General features: G+C 34.2%; 1 long non-coding RNA gene across 1 annotated transcript in view; it reads right to left on the reverse strand.

Annotated features, from left to right (window-relative positions):
* Window positions 1–825: 825 nt before the first annotated feature.
* LOC136041575 (uncharacterized) overlaps window positions 826–22,090 on the reverse strand; it is a 170,407-nt gene continuing 149,142 nt past the window's right edge. Inside the window, exon 3 of the long non-coding RNA XR_010621058.1 lies at window positions 826–1,246. This is a non-coding gene — a long non-coding RNA (uncharacterized LOC136041575). The remainder of the gene's footprint in view (window positions 1,247–22,090) is intronic.

Consider the following 22,090-nt stretch of genomic DNA (forward strand, 5'->3'; position numbering starts at 1 on the left):
TAAAAAAATTGGACTACGACTAGCTTGTTCACGATTTTGCAAAGATGAAACCCCGGCAGTTCCCCTTGTTAACTTGAGTGTTGTAATATTTTTTTTCTCTTGCTATGTTTTTCCTTTTTGCAAATATATCTGATTTGAAAGATCTCTGCTGAAGGAAAACCGTGATTTTGGTTACAACCCTCAGCATAACAATGAAGATTACTTTCACCGACGTATTGTTTACTTAAATAAGAAAGTTTCTCGCTGAGGAAAGCCAGCCTGTAGTCTGGTTGATTTTTCACTTTCAGTTTAACAATAGTCTCGAGGAAACTCGAGGAAATAATAGCCAAGTAGACAGTACAGCATACGCATGGGAATCTGATTGATAGATAGTTCATTTGGGCTTGGTCTGTTTTTCTGGGTATTTTCAGGCGGAAAAACATCTTTCTAGCTAATTTATCTTGTATGGGTTGCCTCTTCATGGTAGCATAAGCGATACAGCTATAAAAGTAGAAAAATTGAGCCTTGCAGCGGATTAATTTTGACATCCTCTGAATTGGCCACTTTTAGGAGTAAAAAAATTACCCTTTTCGATTGTCTGAAAAGTTGATTTAGAAGAATGCAATTTAGACCAGGAGTTAATGCATAAAGGCTTGACCTAGATAAGAAAAATTTCAAAAGAGTTGCTTTCTAATGAAAAAATCTTCTTAGGTAGGCTATTTAGGTAGGCTTTGGTATGTTCAATTTTGATGGTCTGATGATAATATCAGAATCAACGCGATAGCGTTACCTATAGTTAAGGCCATTAGGCTCCAATTTTTTATTATTTATTATATTTTCCCGAGAGATATTTCATACGGAAGGGGTGGTTTATAAACTTTGAAGGTGCTCTTTCGATTGGGATACTAACACTTGTAAAAATATTGAAGGTATCTCTAAGCTAAGCTCTAAAAAATAAATATTGCGCAAAGTGGTATCGGCTAAATAAAAATCAGGTAAAACTGGAGGTGGACCACTTCCACTTTGTCCACTTCCTCTTAATCACCTTGCAGGGTAGGTATTTTCTTGACCTCGCTTGATGCTAAATGATTAAGCCATTCATAGTCTTTGTGAATTCTGAGATCGCTCAAGAAACTATCCAAACCAAACATAGGGGAGCTATATTTACCAGGCTCACTTCTGCACTGTAATCCCCCTCGTGTTTAGTATTCTGAGGGAACGTACATGTGCTGTCATGAAATTGCCGTGGTAATGCCGGTATGTGAACCTAGAAAATAATAGGAGCTTATTAGCTCATTGAAACACTCTTGGCACATCCTGTGAAAGAATTTATATTAGGCTAATAGAGAATAGTCAAGAATGCCCCTTCGATTGCATTGAGACCACACTACCAGTTAAGATTTAAATGACCATACATGGACCTCCAAGGGGACCCTTTCTTTTAACTGGGGCTACACTGCCAGTTAAGAATTTAATGACCATACATGGGCCTCAAAATGAATCTTCCGGTTTTATTGTGACCAGGCTACCAGTTAAGAATTTAATGACAAGAAATTAAATGATAAGTTGTCCCTCTTTATGTTTCAGGTATTTTAATTTTCTAAATTGTCATACAAAACTTACTGTGGGTGTTGATATCTATTGCCGCTGTTCCAAAGAAATCCATCAGCAAATCGTCAATCCATGCTAGGACATTATTTTAATGAGCCTGTAGCTAGGTGTTGCTCGCTGCCTTGAAAATTAGCCAGTTAATTTTTAATCAATAGATCAAAATCATTATTCAAGAGGGCTAGGGAAAAGACTATACAATTTTATTCCCTTTGAAGAATTTATAATTTTAAGCTGTAGAAGAAAATATTAATATAAGGCCCACTTAAAGCTTCCGGAACTAACTTTTTAATTGATTTTTAGAAGCATGAATATCTTAGTTATTTCCTCTTTTATTGACCTAAAAGAATATGTTATTAATCTGAGGAGCAGTGGTACCTCAAACAATTCAGAACTAACAGACCGTGAACCATGACCAGTCATTAATCCAAAAGGAATGCATGACTTTGTAACGACAGAGGGTAGCATCAATATTCTTAATAGTTTCCAACAAAAATTAGGTTTTAACTAAAAGCACTTCAAAGCTTCAAAAGAATGGATTATTTTAGAAGCGGCAAGAGCCTAGTTAACTTCCCTTTATTAATGTGAAATGAATATGCCACTTTAGCAGTCGTGGGGATGGGAAATGCCATCTCCCCTTTCACTAGCACCAAACATGGCCCCATGCCTTTTCAGTTATTTCTCCTCTTTGTTAGCCAGAACAAAAATATACATTTGACTGAAAAACATTACGTTTCACCGCTAGTATATTAAACTTTTCGATAAATATCAAAGAATTTACACTAACATTAGGATTAAAAGCTTGCATGTGGAGGGCCAAAGGGGATGCACCATGGCCTTTTATGAGGGACGTAGAAGGACCAACAGCTTTATTATCAAATGGTGCAGGTCTTGAGTGGGCCAAGGAGGGACTGCCAATTTCGCCATGTATAGGGACCTTCTCCCGACTTTCCAGAGTGGTTGTTATTGCATCGCTTGCCCTTGACTTTTCACGGGAGGGGGATATTGGTTCAAATTCTTCTTAAAAAGAAATACAAATTTTACTTTTCCATGAGGTGAAACACTACATCTTCTTTAGTGAAAAACATACCTCGTCCCCTGTTACACACACCTCTTCTATATCGATGCAAGAAAACCATAGATGTCATGGCCTGTGATGATAAAAGAAACTTTTTTGAATAAAAGTAAAGAAATTTAACCTACCTAAGTATTTTTAATTCCTCTACTAAATTTTTTGCTTTTATTCTTGCTATAATATAGTTACAAAAGCCTTATATAATGGTGTTTAAATATTTAAACACGTCCTCCTTCTTTATTATTGTCAAATCTATATCTGCTCTCCAGCTTAAATTGCCATGCAAGTAGTTTTATCAAGAAAAGTTTTTTACCATTACCCTCCCCCCGTCTGAGAATTGTTGTGCTTATTTAGTTAAAAGGTGATGAATTAGGCTCTGGTATACACCTCGAAATACCTTCTCAAGGAAAGTATGTAGACCCCTGTCTCATTTTCCTAGGCCTCTTTTTCAACATAGCAAAAAATCAGCTAAACTAGTATTTTATGAGAAATAAGTATTATAGAATACGCTATGCAATCACTAAACATCAGAGTTACAATTAGGGGAGCAGGGGCTCATTATTGTTGCCAGAGAAGGACGCTTGATTGCTCTTTTTAGTATAATCATTCACTTTATTTAGTATAATATCATTCGCTCCCTTTCACTGATAAAATACATTTATGTAAGTTTTTAGGGTGATATTTTCCAGACGAAATCAGCTGGTATATAAGCAAGTCTATTTTCAGTAATTATTAAACGTTTTGTATGGTACGTGTCCTAAAGTGATTATTTACGATCTGCCTGAATGCATTAATATAGCAGAAAACGGGGGCCTCCCCTCCTGTATAATAGCAGTTGGGCATAAAATCGGGTTTTACACATTTAAGGGCTTAACAGAAAACTTATGCCTTTTTACCTATTTGCTTGAAAGTGCCTTTAATGAATTTTTGCAGGAAAATAAGGTTATTCTATCATTGTGAGAATCATGCAATATCGGGATGGATGGGCTCTTAGATGTTTATCTAATACAGAGAATATAGTAGGATAAATTTAGGTATGCACACCTTTTTGTGGGATATATAGAATAAGAGACACGCCAGTTTATTTCTTTGAGACATATCCGTTTTAGAATGATGCGACACTTTCAGAATCACACGCAAAACTAATGAAATATCCTTTCTAATAGCCATTTTTATAACCCCCTGGGACAATAGAATTACTCAGTTCCCCGTTTGAATAATGGCAGACGAGGCTTTTGTTTTCCAGGGGTGCTTTGTTCCATAAAATCAATAGTCTCTATAGCAATTTTCCATAATGAAAATGGCTGATAAACTAAAATATATTGGGATGATGCAGGAACTGAGCCCCTTACTTAAGGGGGAGGCCCTCTGAAAGTTTTCTAAAAAGAGATCATGATTTGGGGGGGGGGAGGCTAATGGTTTTTTTAAGAATATTCAAAGACATCCTTTGGTAAAGATATCCCCTGAAGGTTTTTTAAAGAAACTATTATGTAACAATCTTTGAAATCCTTGGGCAAATAAACCTCTGAGGTTTTTTTGAAATATAACCACGGTAATCGCGATTTGGCATAGTTTTTTAAAGAAACCATTAGATAAACCCAAGGAAATCTGATTTTGCGGGCCCCCTGGAGGTATTTTAAGGCCTGATTTAAGGCCTGATCCTAGAAATCCTGATTTAATGGGGGGCAGGAAGGTTTTTAAAAGAATATTCAAAGAAATCCTGGCCCTCGTAAGCAAATCCTGGCCCTCGTAGGCTTTTTTTAAGAATCAGAAAAGTATGAGATCATTCTTATAAATCCTGAAGTAAAGAACTCCTGAAGATTTTTAATCATAACATTCTTAGAAATCCTGAAGTAAAAAAGCCCTACAAGTTTTTTAAGGGACAATTTTAAAAATCCTGAAGTAAGGAAGTCCTGAAGGTCTTTAATCATGACAATCTAAGAAATCCTGGGGGTAAAGATGTCCTGAAAGGTTATAATCATCACAATCTTAGAATTACTAAGGGTAAAGAAGCCCTGACCCTCACAGGTTTTCTTTTTAAGAATCGGAGAAACTATGACATAAATCTTAGAAATTTTTGGGTAAAAATCCAGAAGGATTTTAATAATAAGAATCTTAGAAATCCTGAAATAACGAAGTTTTGGAGGTTTTTAATCACAACAATATTATAAATCCTATTGTAAAGAAGCTTTGACTCTCACAGGTTTTTTTAATAGAAACTATCAGGTAAAAATCGAAGAAACCCTGATTTAGCGGACCCTCTGAAGGTTTTCCCCACATCCTTAGGTTTTTGAAAAAGCATGCACCTGCATCTCATAGAAAACATTTACTATGCCGTATCATGCACCTGTATCTATTAAAAAATTAACACCACCTGCGTCTTAAATTACTGCTATCTTAAATTACTAAAGGAAGAAAGGAGTAGTGGCTATTGCTGCCCTTAAAAGCCTTATGGCATCACTACTACTTTACTGGAAAAAAATGCAAATAATTGTGCGTTATCAGTTTAATGTTCATATGCAGATTTTGTTTCAAAAAATGTTAATAATGCTTGATTTGTTGAAGTAATAATAGTAAAAACATTTAAAGTTTACTTTTTTCAGTAAAGTGCAAATTATGTCGTGATCTTGGGAAAACATAGTGGTTTTGATCCATACACATATTAATTTCTGCTTGTTTTGAGTTTGAATAAGTTATTTATTGTAATTTCAACACATTTCGCTTACTGTTTTTGAGATATTGAAGCTATGCCGTTTTGACAACTTGGATGCATATAGTATCTTTCGTTCAATTTTACCTTAGTATTCCTAAAAATTTTAAACTTAATATCCTTAGCCAATCCTGAAATCAGTAAGCACCCTCTTTACAGTCTGGATGCACCTAATGTCTCTTGATTGTGTGCCTAATTTCCCTCAACATTCTCTGGAAGTTTAATCTTAATACCCTTAGCTGTTTTTGAGATATTTTAGCCCATTTAGCTCCTGGATGTCCAAAGAGTCATTTGATTTAGTTAAATCAGAATAATAGTATATAGCAGTTGAAGTCACAGTGGTCACAGAATATAGTTGAAGTCACAGTTGAAGTCATTGTTGAAGTCAGCAGTTGAAGTCACAATTGAAGTCACAGTGGTGCTCGCAATTTGGTCAGTAGCAGTAGTTGCAGTCACAAAAATCCGCAATTACAGTTGTAGTGACATTAGCAAGTAGCCGTAACCGCAGACACAAATAGTAAGCGGTACAGTTACAATTAAAAGTTAGTCAAATTGTGTGACAATTTGGCAGTCAATTTTCGAATTATACCTGAAGAGACTTGAATCAATCCATAGTGGTTCACTGAAAATAATTAGAAGCATAGATGACTGTCTCTCCCTTGGTTCACTCTAATTTCTGTAATACATAATTTCTGTTTTTAGGTTCTTCTTCAGGTCACTTCCATCTTCTTTCCACTATCTCTTTAGGTTGGTAACCGAACAGTATGATCAAAACACCCAATCTGGTTTTGACATTCAGATGAGATGAACACCAAGGGTGCGGTCGGATTTTTCTCCAGAGGTGACTTGCACTATAGAGTGGAACATGCTTCCACAAAAGTGGAGATGTAAGAACTTACTTGGGTCCTTCAAAAATAACTTTAAAAAATACTGAGTAATAGGTCAAATACTTAGAAGTTCAACTGGATTAAAATAAGTTTTGTATTTAAAATTGTTTTACAGTTAAATAGATGTGATGAGTGTGCTTGTGGGGAGGGGGGGGGGGTGAAAAACCTGATAGTTAAAGTAATAACTAGTTAATTGTGGAAGAGGCGCGTGGTTGTCTTGAGAGTAAAATGAGATTTGTTCTGTGTGATAGTGACGAATCTTTATGTTTATGGGTCTCAAAGGTGTTTGTGACAGAGTAGTGTCTTTTATGTTATTTTATTTCGTTTTTTTCTAAATAAATTCGGTTGAAATTAAGTAACAGCCGTAAGAAGTCACAGTTTCAAGTACTCACAGACAGAAGTAGTCACATAGTATTTTCAATCGTAGCTGGTTGCAATTAAAGTCTCAAGTAATTACATTTGCAATCAGTCGTAGCATTAGTCTTTAGTAGTTGCTGCCACAAGCAGTGTCAGCCACAGTTGCAGTCACTGTAGTAGCAGTAGTAGACTTGATGACTTCGATTTAATACCCTAAGCCGCTCCCAAGCTATTTCAGACATGCCCTTTTGACAAGCTGAATCCAAACAGTATATTTTTATATAGTTTAAAATATTCATAATTATTTTCTAGGTTTTCGCCTTCATACTTTTAGCCTTTTTGAGCACATCCAGAATCAAACATTCCCCTTTCCCAAAATTAAATCGTTTGCGTGAACAATGGGTAAGTTGCGTAATTTACAGTTCAAGCTCAAAGGGATTTGTGGGATATGTCATCGCTGGAAGTATAGCTATTTGACTTTTGACAATTTGAACAAAATAGCTATCTTAAATTTTTATTAGTGTTGAAGAAGGTATTTAAAAGGTGCCAAGGGAAGAGATGGCATAAATTTACACAAGACCTGAGTGTTCTTTCTTGGCAAGAGGCTTATGATGAATATGAAAGTCCATCTGCTGCATTAAATTAATTTACAAGTTTCATTCAACTTTTTTTTTAATCAACATGTCCAATGAGAACAGTCAAACGGAAGAAACTGACTCCTAAATACCTAAAAACCCAGGGTATCCTGGGTGTAAAAACCCAGTATCCTAAAACCATGGGTAACTCGGGATCTTCTCCAACTAATCCAGATAGAAATGACTTGTATGTACTTTATTTGAATTCAAAGTGACAGGAGGTGTTCAATGACTTTAAGAAACTTCGTAAAAAAACTAATTGGCTTTGAAGATCCTAAAAGATCCTTAGAACACAAAAGGTACGTGGAAAATCATTGATGAATCATTCAATGGTGACAAGAACAATGAAAATCAAGCTAGGCTAAAAGTTGACAATAGAATAGTTTGTTGAAAGGAAGGAAATTTCTGACGTTTTGGGTGAATATTTTTCAGAGATAGGTGAATCAGAAAGTGAAATTTCATATAATGATAGCAGTAAAATTGCCAAATCTTTTAAAGATAAATAAGGTTTGGGAGTGAACATGAACATTGCTAAAAATATTCTAGAGAAGATCAAGCAAATAATAGGATTGATGAATTCGAATTTGTCTGGAAGCGATGGTCCCAATCTGGAAACATTTAAATTAGTAATGGTATATTTGTTGCCCAGCCTTGTATATTTGATTAACTTATCACTGAAAAGGGGAGTAATGATTAAAAGAGACCGTGGTCATCTTTTGCATTAAAGAGGTTTGGAGACAGATCTGTGTAACTAGAGGCCGATTCTGATTTTGTCTTTGTTTTCAAAGCTATATGAAAAGGTTATGCATAGAAGATTGTCTATTCAGATTTCTCGCGGCAACACTGTTTGAATTCAGAAAAGGCCATTTTACAATACATGTAGTCAATCATCTCACAATTTTTGTTAACTCCGCGCTTGAACGTGGTGAAATTCTTATAGGTTTAGTAAAAACTTGAATGATGTTATATGGAGGATATTACGAAGAGACTACGTTGTTTAGATGTCCAGAACGTATCTTAGAATTAGTTGGAGTCTTATCTTGGAGGGAGAAGATTTTAAAGTGAATACTGATGGCTATAAATAAATATGTTATAGAGTTCGTTGCGCAGTTTCACAAGGTTTGGTGCGTCGGCCTCTACTGTACCTAATTTATGAAAATTCCATGCAATGTGGCATCCCTGGGACATTAACAATGTCATTTGTTGATGACGCTGTGTTTACATCATCTTGCGAAAATCATTTGATTGAAAGGGCGAATAAATCCCTAAATGAGCTGGCAAGTTTTACGATATTTTGCTGTCTATGTGTTACCCCTGTTTACCACTGCTGTAATTTCGCGCAAAATCCGGTGACATGCGACAAATGACACAAATCGTGTGAAAAACGACGCAAAACCATCCATTTTGCTGCAAAGTCGGATACATTGAATAATTTCAAATCATACGACAAATCGCATGCGTTGTTCTGATTAAAAAAAAATCATAACCAAAGTCATGCAGCTGATTAAAAAGCTAATTTTGGCTGTTTGGGTGTTCTAGAGTTTATCGCGGCAACGCAAAAATCTGCGTTTCTTTGTGAATCTCCATCCAATTCTGTTGTGCGTCTGTTCCGCCAGAAAAAAGTCGTGTTGGGATTGACGCAGCAGTGGGAACCAGGAGTTAGGGTTCTTAAGACGAATTTCCTGACTTCTTGCAGAATTGGTGATGCCATTATTTAAAAAACTACAATTTCTGAATGGTATGCTCTTAAATCAAGCATTTAACATTAAACATTTAGATTTTTATCTTGATCGCAATTTGAGCTGGAAACAACACTGTGATGCAGTAGCAGTAAAAGTGGCAAGAGGTTTGGGTCTTATAAGAAGACTAAGGAATGAGCTGCCACCAAGAATTCTAGTGGTCCTCTATCATTCTCTTACCAACCCGTATCTGTCTTGCGTTTGTTTCCTGTGGACTAGTTGTTTTGTGTCAAGTTTTAAAAGAGTTCAAATTTTACAAAATAAAGTCGTTCGTGTCTTAGGAGATTATGTGAGATTTGAAAATAGTACTGTGAGTTGCTTCACTAAACTGTTTATAGGTAAATGTTTATAAGTTAAGAGATAATGAACAAACTATTTTGTTTATCAATGTTTGAAACGTTATTTATCGGAGTGCTTTTCGGAATTTTTTTTTAATCTAACTCTTTTTATCATTGTTATGAAACAAGGCATTCTTCAGGGATAGTGTCTGAGGTTTGGAGCACTCAACGAAGATTTTTGTTTCTACCTTTTGCAGGGTATAAAGGTGCCAGATATTTTCAGCCAGTTCAAGAGTGGGTTGAAACATTATCTTTTAGGAAGTAGTTAATGGTTTAAGTTTTTTTTGGCTTTTGTGACTTATTAAATAAAAAAAACAAGTTTTTTCACTGAAAGTAAGGAGCGACATTAAAACTTAAAACGACCAGAAATTACTTCGTATATGAAAGAGGCTGCTTACTCATCAACGCCCCGCTCTTTACGCTAAAGTTTTTTACTGTTTTTTAAAAGAAGAATTGAGAGAAAGAGTCAAACTTAAAGAAAGGGTCAAACGTAAAGAGCGAGGCGTTGATGTGGAAGCAGCCTCTTTCATATACGAAGTAATTTATGGTCGTTTTAAGTTTTAATGTCGCTCCTTACTTTCAGTTAAAAAGACTTTTAGGAATAAAAAGTCAGTTTTAAAAAAACCAGAGGAATAATTAAAACAAAATTTGCATTTTTTTTTTGGCTAAATGACTTTCTCATATTTTGATCGAATGATTTTGAGAAAAAAAGCGGGGGGGGGGGAAGCCTAGTTGCCCTCCGATTTTTTGGTTAATTAAAAAGGCAACTAGAATTTTCAGTTTTTTACGAATATTTTTATTAGTAAAAGATTTACGTAACTTATAAATTAGCTTACGTAAAGAACATTTGTATTCTCATATTTTTATTACATATATGAGGGGGTTCGCCCCCTTGTCAGATCCTCGCTCTTTACACTAAAGCTTAAATTTTGTCCCAATTCATTAAGATTGACCCCAGAATCACAAAAGCCGTAGAAGAAATAGTTGAAATCACTAAAAATACTTTAGCGTAAAGAGCGAGGTATTAGGACGAGGTGAGCCCCTCAAATGGGTAATAATTTCTGTTTGTTTTAAGTTTTAATGCTGCTCCTTACTTCCAGCTGAAAGAAATTTTTCATATTTACTTTTTCATTGTTTTTTTTAAATAATGCTAGTAAATCCAGCGCTCCCTTCATGGAGATTTTCTTCCCCCATGACAAATTATCGACGGAAAGTTCCCCCAGCATATTCCCCTCTTCTCAAACCCTCCCCCAACCAAAACAATCCTCCTGAAAACGCCTGTACACTTCCCAGTGACCATTACTATATGTAAGCACTGGTCAAAGTTTGTAACTTGTTGCCCCTCCCACGGGGACTGTGGGGGAGTAAGTCGTCCCCAAAGACACAGTTATAAGGTTTTTCGACTACGCTGAATAAAATGGCTATCTCAGAATTTTGATCCTTTGACTTTGGTAAAATAATTAGCGTGGGAGGGGGTCTAGGTGCCCTCCAATTTTTTTAGTCACTTAAAAAGGGCACTAGAACTTTTCATTTCCGTGATCTGCCTTCTGGCAAAAAATACAAAATTCCACATTTTTTTGTAGATAGGAGCTTGAAAGTTCAACAGTAGAGGTCTCTGATACGCTGAATCTGATGGTGTGATTTTCGTCAAGATTCTATGACTTCTAGGGGGCGTTTACCCCTATTTTCTAAAATAACGCAAATTTTCTCAGGGTCGCAACTTTTGATGGGTAAGATTAAACTTGATGAAACTTATATATCTAAAATCAGCATTAAAATGCGATTCTTTTGATGTAGGTATTGGTATCAAAATTCCATTTTTTAGAGTTTTGGTTACTATTGAGCCGGGTCGCTCCTTACTACAGTTCGTTACCACGAACTGTTTGATAATTTATACATGAAGTGTGAATACATTTTAGTAGATCATAAGGACGGTATACCACCCAATAGGTTTCCCCAATGACTATTGAAAGATTATGTAATTGTTACTTTTTTAATAAATGATTTCTCTCTCTTTCTCTCTCTTTCTTTCTCTCTCTGTCTCTCTCTTTCTTTCTCTTTCTCTCTCTCTCTCCCTCTCTTCCTCTCTGAGAGAGATTTCATATAGATCTCTCTCTGAGTCTTACAAGTTTTTGCAATTGAAGTAGTAGTTGAAGGAGTTTAGTAGGAGTAGTAGCAGTTTTAATTAAAATGGCAGTGTGAATAGTGTTAGTAGTGGCATTCATATACTACCTTTATGTCAACTGATCTTCCCCTTTAAGTATTCTTTGAAATTTCTAACTTAATATCCAAATCCATCCTTGAGACATAACCATCTGACAGTCTGAATGCCCATAATGTGTTTGATTTAGTTCACACACACACACACACACACACACACACACATATATATATATATATATATATATATATATATATATATATATATATATATATATATATATATATATATATATATATATATATATATATATTTCTTTTAAGTTTATTGATAGCCAGGATGCTTCACTGCTGAGCCCCAGTGGTCAGTATGTGGCAGGCTTCAATATATGCATGCTTATTATTACTTGTCTTCTAACCGCTTTTACTGATATCACGGCATCATTGCAGGTTCGTCATATCCACCATGGGAAAGATCTCTTCAAAGCCCTGACATATTTAGATCGTTTTTGTGGCAATTCATAATAGTTTTCTCGCGGTCACGTGTAATTCTTGCTGCCGCTTGTCTTCTAACCGCATATTTCTTTGTTCTCGCTGTGACATATTTTAGCCGCATATTTCTTTGTTCTTCACTTTCATGTCCAATTCATTCTTCTCCTCGTTGTCGCATGTATTGTAACCGTATATTCTTTAATCTTCACTTTTGTTTTAACTTGTTTTCAGTCTTGCAGCCGATTATCTTCGAATCAGATATTTCTTTGATTTTCACTTGTTTTTTGACCTGTTGTAGTTTTTGCTGACGCTAGTATTCTGATTGTATATTTCTTTGTTCTTCATTTCCATTTATCATTACTTTAAACTTTTTTCAATACCTTTTACCTTAGCTGCTTGGATTGGTCAGATCTCACGTTTGATGGTCTAGGGTTTTCCTTTGTCCTCTAGGTATCATGGCTGCCGGTAGGGGGGAACAGGGGGGACCTTGCCCCCTGGAAATTTTCTATAATAAAGTAGTTATAAGGAAACCAAAGAAAAAAGAGCTGAATAGGGAAAAAATATGGGAAAAATGTATGTTGCCCTATTGTTTGCTGCCTGCCAATAGATTTCTACCCTTAATAAGGAAAATATAGGTTCTAATTTGTGAGTGAGTGACCCCTTTCCAGTTTTCCACAAACATTTTTTCCATATGATTTGGTTGGAGCAAAGACAAAAATCAAATTTGTCATAGTAATCATTGGTAAGTAAATAACGATCCTTGCCAATAACGAAAGTATAAGAGCCTGACTATTGAAAACATTCAATTAAAGAATCAGCTTTTTATGGTGATCCTAAATATATATATATATATATATATATATATATATATATATATATATATATATAAAAGTACTATTTGAAGAGTTTTTGACAATCGACGGTCGCTGGAGAATTGAGAGACAGAAGGCTACCCGAACTTCAATTTTGAATCTTGATGTTTTCAATTTCACTTAATCACGGCCTTAAGTTGTTTTCCTTGTGTTCTCTATAATTATACGAACTTTCTTGTGTACTAATAACTGTACTTATTACTAATAAACAAATATATATATATATATATATATATATATATATATATATATATATATATATATATATATATATACATATATATATATATATATATATATATATATATATATATATATATATAGAATTAGGACAAATTTTAAACTTTAGCGTAAAGAGCGAGGTGCGGAGGAGGGGGCAACCCGTCTCATATAAGCAATAATTTGGTTCGTTTTAAGTTTTAATGTTGCTCCTTACTTTCAGATAAAAAAACGTGTTTCTTTATTTTTAATTTCTGATCGTTTCGCTGAATCCGATGGTGTGATTTTCATTAAAATTTTATGATATCGAGGGGGTCTTTCCACCTTTTTATTTGAAAATCAGAAAAAGTTTTGCAGGCTCGTAGCTTTTGATGGGTAAGACTAAACTATATGAAACTTACATACTTGGAATCAGCATATTAAGCCAATTCTTTTGATACATATATTCGTATCAAAATTCTTCTTTTTGAAGCTACGGTTACTTTTGAGCCGGGTCGCTCCTTCCAATTTATTAAATAAAAAAAACAGGTTTTTTTCACTGAAAGTAAGGAGCAAGATTAAAACTTAAGATGAACAGAAATTACTCCGTGCATGAAAGGGGCTGTTCTCTCCTCTACACCCCCCTCTTTACGCTAAAGTTTGACTCTTTCTCTCAACTCTACTTTTTAAAACAGTAAAAAACTCTAGCGCAAAGAGTGGGGCGTTGAGGAAGGAGCAGCCCCTTTCATATACGAAGTAATTTCTGTTCATTTCAAGTTTTAATGTTGCTCTTTACTTTCAGTTAAAAAAATTGTATTTTTTTTTATTTAATATCTGAATGTTTTTGAATTAGTGCATACTTGATTTTGGCTCTCCGCACATGAATAATTAAAACGAAATTTGCGTATTATTTTTTTGGCTAAATGGCTTTCTCTTAGTTTTGATATGACGATTTTAAGAAAAAGGGTTGGGGGAGGAGGTCTAGTTGCCCTCCAAGTTTTTGGTAACTTGAAAAGACATCTAGATTTTTTAATTTTAACGAACTTTTTATTAGTAAAAAATATGCGTAACTTACGTAACAAACTTCTGTATTCGTATATTTTTATTATGTATATGAGGGGGTTGGCCCCCTCGTTGATGTCTCGCTCTTTTCAGTAAAGCATTAATTTTGTCTCAAATTTTTAAGGATAACCCCTGAATCACAAGGCCGTAGAATAAATAGTTGAAATTACTAAAAATACTTTAGCGTAAAGAGTGATGTATTTAGGAGGAGATGAAACCCTCATGTGCGTAATAATCTCTGTCCCTTTTCAAGTGACCAAAAATATTGGAGGGCAACTACGACCCCTCTCACGTCACTTTTTACAATAATCGTCCGATCAAAATTTTGAGATATATTTTTTCTTCAGCATGGTTGAAAAGCCCAATAACTGTAACTTTAGAGATAAAAAGACCCTCTACAGCTCCTGGGGAAAGGTTTTTTAGATTATAAAATTTACCAATTGTTTTATTTGTTATTGGAAAGTATGCATGCATTTTTTCAGTCGGGGAGAGGAGGACGAATTTTCTGCTGGGAGGATTTTACACGGGGAGAATTCTCCATAAAGAGGAAAATTTCCAGAGGGTGAACTTTTCAAGGGAAGTTTTAAACTGGGTGAATTTGCCAGAATTCCTGTACGAATTTTTTTTATGTTTCTAACTTTCTATTTACCGATTCAATTATTAGCGTAGAGATGTTAAGGGTAATTGTCCGGGGTAAATTTTTCCCTGGAGTGAATTGCCAAAAGGATATATCTTTGGCGAGGGGGATTTTTAAGGAGGTAGAGTCTGGTATCCTGGCGTTATTAAAAAACCATCAGAAATTAAATATAAAGAAACAACTTTTGGGGAAAAAATGAGCGTGGAAAGGGGCCAAGGTGCCCTCTAATTTTTTTGATCACTTAAAATAGGACACTAAAACTTTTAATTTTCGTTATAATGAGCCCTATCAAAAAAACAAACAAATAAACACGCACCCGTGATCGGTTTTCTATCAAAAATTACGAAGTTCCACATTTTTGTAGATAGGAGGTTGAAACTTCTACAGTATGGTTTCCTGATATGTTAAATGCGATGATGTGGTTGTCGTTAAGATTATATGACTTTTAGGGGATGTTTCCCCTATTTTCCAAAATAAGGCAAATTTTCTCAGGCCCGTGACTTTTGATGAGTAAGTCGAATATGATGAAACTTGATTTATTTAAAGTCAACATAAAAATCCGATTCTTTTGATGTATCTATTGGTATCAAAATTCCGATTTTTAGAGTTTTGTTTACTGTTGAGCCGGGTCTTTCCCTTCTACAGTTTGTTACCACGAACTATTTGATTACCACGAACTTTTTAATTACCCATCAAAAATCCAAACAGAGATCATTGAAATATTGATCTTTTACCAAAAGTATCGTATTCATAAAACTTTACAGTTTCATGATATGTAGTTAAACAAAAAAGTCTTTTCAAATAAAGTAAGGAGTAAGTTTAGAACTTAAAACAAACATAAATTAATCTGTATATAAGGGGGACTGCCCCCTCCTCAACATCTTGCTCATTAATCAAAAGTTTTTAGTACTTTGAAAAATCTTGTCTTTCCAATTACAAATTTTATTAATAAATTTGAAAAAAGTCAAACTTCACAGTAAAGAGTTAGGAGCTAAGAAGGAGACAGTCCCCTTTATATAAAGAATAATCTGTTCAAATAACTTTCAAATCTGTTCCTTCCTTTCATTTGAAAAGCTCTTTTTTTATTTAATTTCTGTTTGTTTTCCAAATCATACCCAGGCCTAACCAAGTTATAATTTGAGGTACCGGTCCCTTAAATCCGTGATTAATTGCTTTTAAAATGTATAAATCAGTAATTGTACATTGATTAAAACCGTCCTACGTTTCAATTTGCAATATTAATTTTTGATAAAATTTGAATATGCTTAAAAAATTGGCGATTAATGGTAATTTTGGTAAATATTCCGTGTTGATATTACTACTAAAGAATTTCGGTTGGATGAAAAGGAGTATTATTTTTAGTATGGATAGAAATTCTGGGAGACTTTTTATCTTCTACACAACTGAAGCCATGGCAACCTCTACAAGATGATTTTCTTATCGATAAATACATTACATATATCTCTTTAAAGACATTATAGTACTTCAAATAAATAGAAAAAGAAAATAAAGGATTAAAAAAGAAAGGATTAGAAAATAAAGCAATTTTAAAAGGATTTAAAATTGCTGAAATCTAAGCTCCTTGTAGTTTTTGCCATTCCAAAGAAGTTTCCTGGCGAGGTTGATGATGGCCTGGCCTTCCACCTCTCTGCTGGTAGATATAGAAATGTAAGATTTTAACTGTATAAAGAAACAATTTAATTCATTCCTACACCTGCCCTACCTTTTTCAACATTTAACTTAAACCTTATGAAAGGTAAGCAGTTTGTCCATTAAAATGTTCTTTTTAGGAATCTACCCTGCCCTTAACATCAACAAATACTCGCTTCTCATATTATAGCTAATACGCAATTAGAATCACTAACATAGTCTAATTTCATAACAGTTAAAGCGAATCAACTTGGTTGAATCCAGTTCTGCCACCGTGTGGCAGTGTTTCACCGTGTGAAACCTCTATGTTAGGGTTCTCTTATATGATGTATATAATAAAGGGAATCTCAATAAGATCGCTTGCTTTTAGGGAGGGGGGTTCCCCTTTTTTTCAATCAGGCAAAAATTCTCAGATTTTTGTTTTTGGGTGGGTAACAAGAAACTGAAAGAATTTTATATATTTAGGTTCAGCATAAAAATCCAATACTGCAGGTGTAGCAATTGTCAAGAGAATTCCATTTTTAGCTTTGGTGAATACTCGTCCAAGTCACTTTTTACTTCCAGTTTTTTTTTTCACAAACTAGTTGATTAGATTCTCTTATGACGAATTTTTAGGAACCTGTTTATTTTAATTAGTTAAATAGGATAATAAAAACTCTTAGGGTTAATTTGACAGCTGGATAGTAAGTTTAAATTTTATTTTTCTTTCGCTATTCTATTTTTTAATGTCTATATATATAAGAGATTTAAGGTCGAGGGGGGGATTGTCCTGTTTTGAAAGAGGTACATTTTACATGGTCATTATAAAATCAAAACGTGGCATCTGTGTATGCAGGAGGAATTTTGAGTATCTCTGCTCCTTGCGTAAACTATTCTAAGGTGTAGAAAATTACATAAAGACAAGTCTAAATCTGTTATAATCTACGGAAATGATAAATCTTTCTGTAGTTTTGGTTTTATCTTGATTGTCTTTTAAGATTAAATACGTAATATTTAAAAATTATTGATGAAATAACTTGATTCCTTTACCAGGAATCTTGTTTCAGGAATTTGTTTCATTTTACCTGCAATTTAATTGCTCTTTTTATTTGAGATTTTTTCCTAAAAGTATTTAAAATAAACTTATTCCTACCAAAAAATTTCCTGAAATATGTTCCCTGTCACCCAACCACCACTGATATTTTGGCATTTGACTCCCCCCGGTTTTTTTTTCCGGTGCCTTGATAGGTTTTATATTTCCTCTCTTTACTTTCTCTACCTACTCTAAGCATAATGGAACAACTTTAAGTGCGTTTTTTAAATAGACAAATTACACTTCGTATTTTATACTAAGCTATTTTCCTTTCGTAATGTCGTATGCATTATAGATATAAAAACAATGCTATCACTCTTGGGGAGGGGGGGGGTTGGGTGGGGGGGCTGGATAATATAATTTATTTTTTTGAAATGCACTCATAAATATGAGTTCAATCACATAATTTCTCTCTGATTTTTCCCAACGTTCTTATACCCTTTTCCACTTAAGATTTTTACAAATACCTTTTGTTGGTTTTGTCAATAAAAAATAATTTTATGTATTGTCTTTTCAAAAATTGATAAAACAACAAAAGTACTTTCCCCCTATATTTCGGATCAAATAAATCCCCATCCCACAGTACCAATTTGTGTATCAGCAATACTGAGTAGCACTGCGTGGAAAATCAGCAGGTTCACCCAGTACCCCAGCTTAGTATCAAGCATCAAGGATATCAAAATAAAATTATTTCCACCACTCCCCCTAGACCCATCTTAGATTTATTCATACCTGATTTCCCAATTTTTACAATTTTTGTTTTGTTTTGTATCTTTTAAGATCTATATGGATATTTATTTAGTAAAATTTATGAAAAAGTTATTTATAAGCGATTGTATAATTTTTTGGATTCGAAGAAAATATTGTATGATGGCCAGTTCGGTTTCAGAAGTAAACATTCCACTAGTCATGCAGTACGGAATCTTTTAAGTTTTGTTGATACTGCTTTTGAAAATAACCTAGTTCCATTAACTGTTTTTGTAGATTTCCGTAAGGCTTTTGACACTGTTGAATTTAATACTCTTCTAAGTAGACTAAGCGGGTTTGGTTTAGGTAATAATTGTGTAGTTTTCATCGTACTTGCATTGCCACATTATTAAAGTTGCTTTATCAGATATATTGAGCAGAGAGTTTGGTGTTAAGTGTGGAGTGCCATAAGGTTCCGTGCTGGGACCTCTACTTTATCTTATTTACGTTAATTTGCTGGCTCCACAAATTGGAGAGGAGGCGCTGACCTCTTTCATGGACGACAATGCAATAACAGTAATTGGTAGTTATTTGGTCGAGGTTGTACATAAGGCTAACTTAGCATTTGAAAGTTTACGCAGTTTTATAGTTGGTAGTCCCTGGCAGTTAGCGCCTCTAAAACAAATTACATTATTTTTAGTAGAACAGGTAGGTTACTTAACGATAATAATAATAGTAATAGTAATTGTAATAATAGTAACATATTTTTCGGACATTTACCCATGAAACAATTTTTTCCAATTAGGTATTTGGGGTTTTATTTAGATAATAATATTAGTTGGAAAAAGCATTGTAGCGTTATTGGTAGAAAAATGGCTAAGGGTCTAGGATTTCTGAGACGAGTAAAAAAATGTTTCCGTTTAAGATTTTAAAAATCATTTGTTTTCCCCTTGTTCATCCTTATATAGATTACGGTTGCATTCATTGGGCCAGCAATTTTTTATTCTAATCAAACAGTTCGTGGTAACGAACTGTAGTAAGGAGCGACCCGGCTCAATAGTAACCAAAACTCTAAAAAATGGAATTTTGGTACCAATAGCTACATAAACAAAATTGCATTTTAATGCTGATTTTAAATATATAATCATCAAGTTTAGTCTTACGCATCAAAAATTACGAGCCTGAGAAAATTTGCGTTATTTTAGAAAATAGGGGGAAACGCCCCCTAAAAGTCATTGAATCTTAACGAAAATCACACCATCAGATTCAGCGTATCAGAGAACCCTACTGTAGAAGTTTCAAGCTCCTATCTACAAAAGTGTGGAATTTTATATTTTTTGCCAGAAGGCAGATCACAGATGCGTGTTTATTTGTTTGTTTGTTTTTTTTTTTTCTTCCCAGGGGTGATTGTATCGACCCAGTTGTCCTAGAATGTTGAGAGAAGGCTCGTTCTAACGGAAATGAAAAGTTCTAGTGCCCTTTTTAAGTGAACAATAAAAATGGAGGGCACCTAGGCCCCCTCCCACGCTAATTATTTTCCCATAGTCAACGGATCAAAATTCTGAGATAGCCATTTTATTCAGCGTAGTCGAAAAACCTTATAACTATTTCTTTGGGGACGACTTACTCCCCCACAGTCCCCGTGTTAGGGGGTTACAAGTTCAAAACTTTGACCAGTGCTTACATATAGTAATGGTTATTGGGAAGTGTACAGGCGTTTTCAGGAGGATATTTGGTTGGAGGCAGGAGCTGAGAAGAGGGGGATATGCTGGGGTAACTTTCCATCGAGGAATTTGTCATGGGGGAAGAAAATTTCCATGAAGGGAGTGCAGGATTTACTAGCATTACTTAAAAGAAAAACAATGAAAAAATAAATATGAAAAAGTTTTTTTTTCAGCTGGAAGTAAGCAGCAGCATTAAAACTTAAAACGAACAGAAATTATTACCCATTTGAGGGGCTCACCTCCTCCTACTACCTCGCTCTTTACGCTAAAGTATTTTTAGTAAATTCAACTATTTATTCTGCGGCTTTTGTGATTCAGGGGTCATTCTTAATGAATTCGGACAAAATTTAAGCTTTAGTGTAAAAAGCGAGGTACTGACGAGGGGGCGAACCCCCTCATATATGTAATAAAAACATGAGAATACAAAAGTTCTTTACGTAAGCTAATTTATAAGATACGTATATCTTTTACTTATAAAAAGATTCGTAAAAAATTAAAAGTTCTAGTTGCCTTTTTAATTAACCGAAAATCGAAGGGCAGCTAGGCTTCCTCCCCCGCTCTTCTTTTCTCAAAATAATTCAATCAAAATTATGAGAAAGCCATTTAGCCAAAAAAAAATAAATATACAAATTTCGTTTTAATTATTCCTCTGCGGAGAGCCAAAATCAAAGCATGCATTGATTCGAAAACGTTCAGAAATTAAATAAAAAAGAAACAATTTTTTAAATGAAAGTAAGGAGCGACATTAAAACTTAAAACGAACAGAAATTACTCCTTATATGAAAGGGGCTTTTCCTTCTCAACGCCCTGCTCTTTACGCTAAAGTTTTTTACTGTTTTAAAATGTAGAGTTAAGAGAAAGAGTCAAACTTTAGCGCAAAGAGCGGGGCGTTGAGAAGGAAAAGCCCCTTTCATATAAGGAGTAATTTCTGCTCGTTTTAAGTTTTAAAACGTATTAAGTTTAAAACGCTCCTTACTTTCATTTAAAAAAAGTTTTTTTTTTTATTTAATCATAAAAGGATCCAGATTTTGCAAAATAAAAGCATTCGATTGATTGTGGACACAGAAAAGGAGGTTGAATCCAAAACTATTGCTAGCTTTTCCCGGTGTAATGTTGTAAATTTTGATCAGATTCGTGACTACCAGGCATCATTTTTTGTGTTCCAGAGCATGAAACATATATGCCATAAGTATTTTCATGATTATTTGTCCATGAATTAGGAGCACCATAATTATGATACAACAAATTCACAACTTTTAAGCCATGAAAAAAGAAAAACAGTCAGATGATCATATATGGTTCATAATCTGAGGCCTTCTGTTTGGAATAATCTGCCGGCTAGCATAAGGGAGTCTGTCACTTTATACGGGTTTAAAAATAAATTGAAAGCAATTTATTTAACTAATAGATTTTGAAGGGCGGGAGGTTTTTGATGTTTTTTTTTCGCTGTTTTTTGGGGTGGGGTGGGGGCTGATACTGGTAAAAAATAATTAATAGGACTATTTTGTTGTATAGTGTTCATGTGTATGTGTTGTTGTTTTTTATATATAAGATAGGCTAGGTGGATAATCATGAGTTGTTATGTTCAGATATTTATTTACAAGATATAAGTCATAACAGGAATTTGCAGCATATGTCCTCAGGATTTTCTTTTTGCTGCGATAATTTATTAGTAGTGTCATTTTTATTTATGTTTATATTGTGGGTAAAAATAAAACCTACCTACCTACCTACCTGTTAAAGTTTTGGCTTAACCATTTGAACAGTCAGATTTCATTTATCACAATCTTTGACAAAGAATCTTTGTAATTTAAAAATATATTTAGATCATTGATCGAAGTTAGATGATTATTTATTGAGTCTTAATGAAGTAACTAAATTGAATCAGTAGGAAAAATCTGACGGGGTTGAGGGGGGAATGCCAAGAAAGGAAATTTAGATCAAAGATACTTTCGAATTAGCAAGGTGTCTTTTAGACTAATTTAAATTTTGAGGGGATACAACAATTTGCTTGAGTTTCAGATTAGCTTTGGCATTATGACTGCGATTTTTTTCCATACTTTCTTATGCCTAGTCTTAAATTTCAATATTTCACAAACTAAGAAAGCTAAAAAAAAGGCCTATATCATGGTAAAGTTTTTCCTGTTTATTTTCGATTGTATATTTTAGCTCAAAAACTAACGGAAAAGTTAAATGAGTAAATAAGTA

Source organism: Artemia franciscana, unplaced genomic scaffold (genome assembly GCF_032884065.1).
Source record: "Artemia franciscana unplaced genomic scaffold, ASM3288406v1 PGA_scaffold_30, whole genome shotgun sequence".
Classification (NCBI taxonomy): Eukaryota; Metazoa; Arthropoda; class Branchiopoda; order Anostraca; family Artemiidae; genus Artemia; species Artemia franciscana.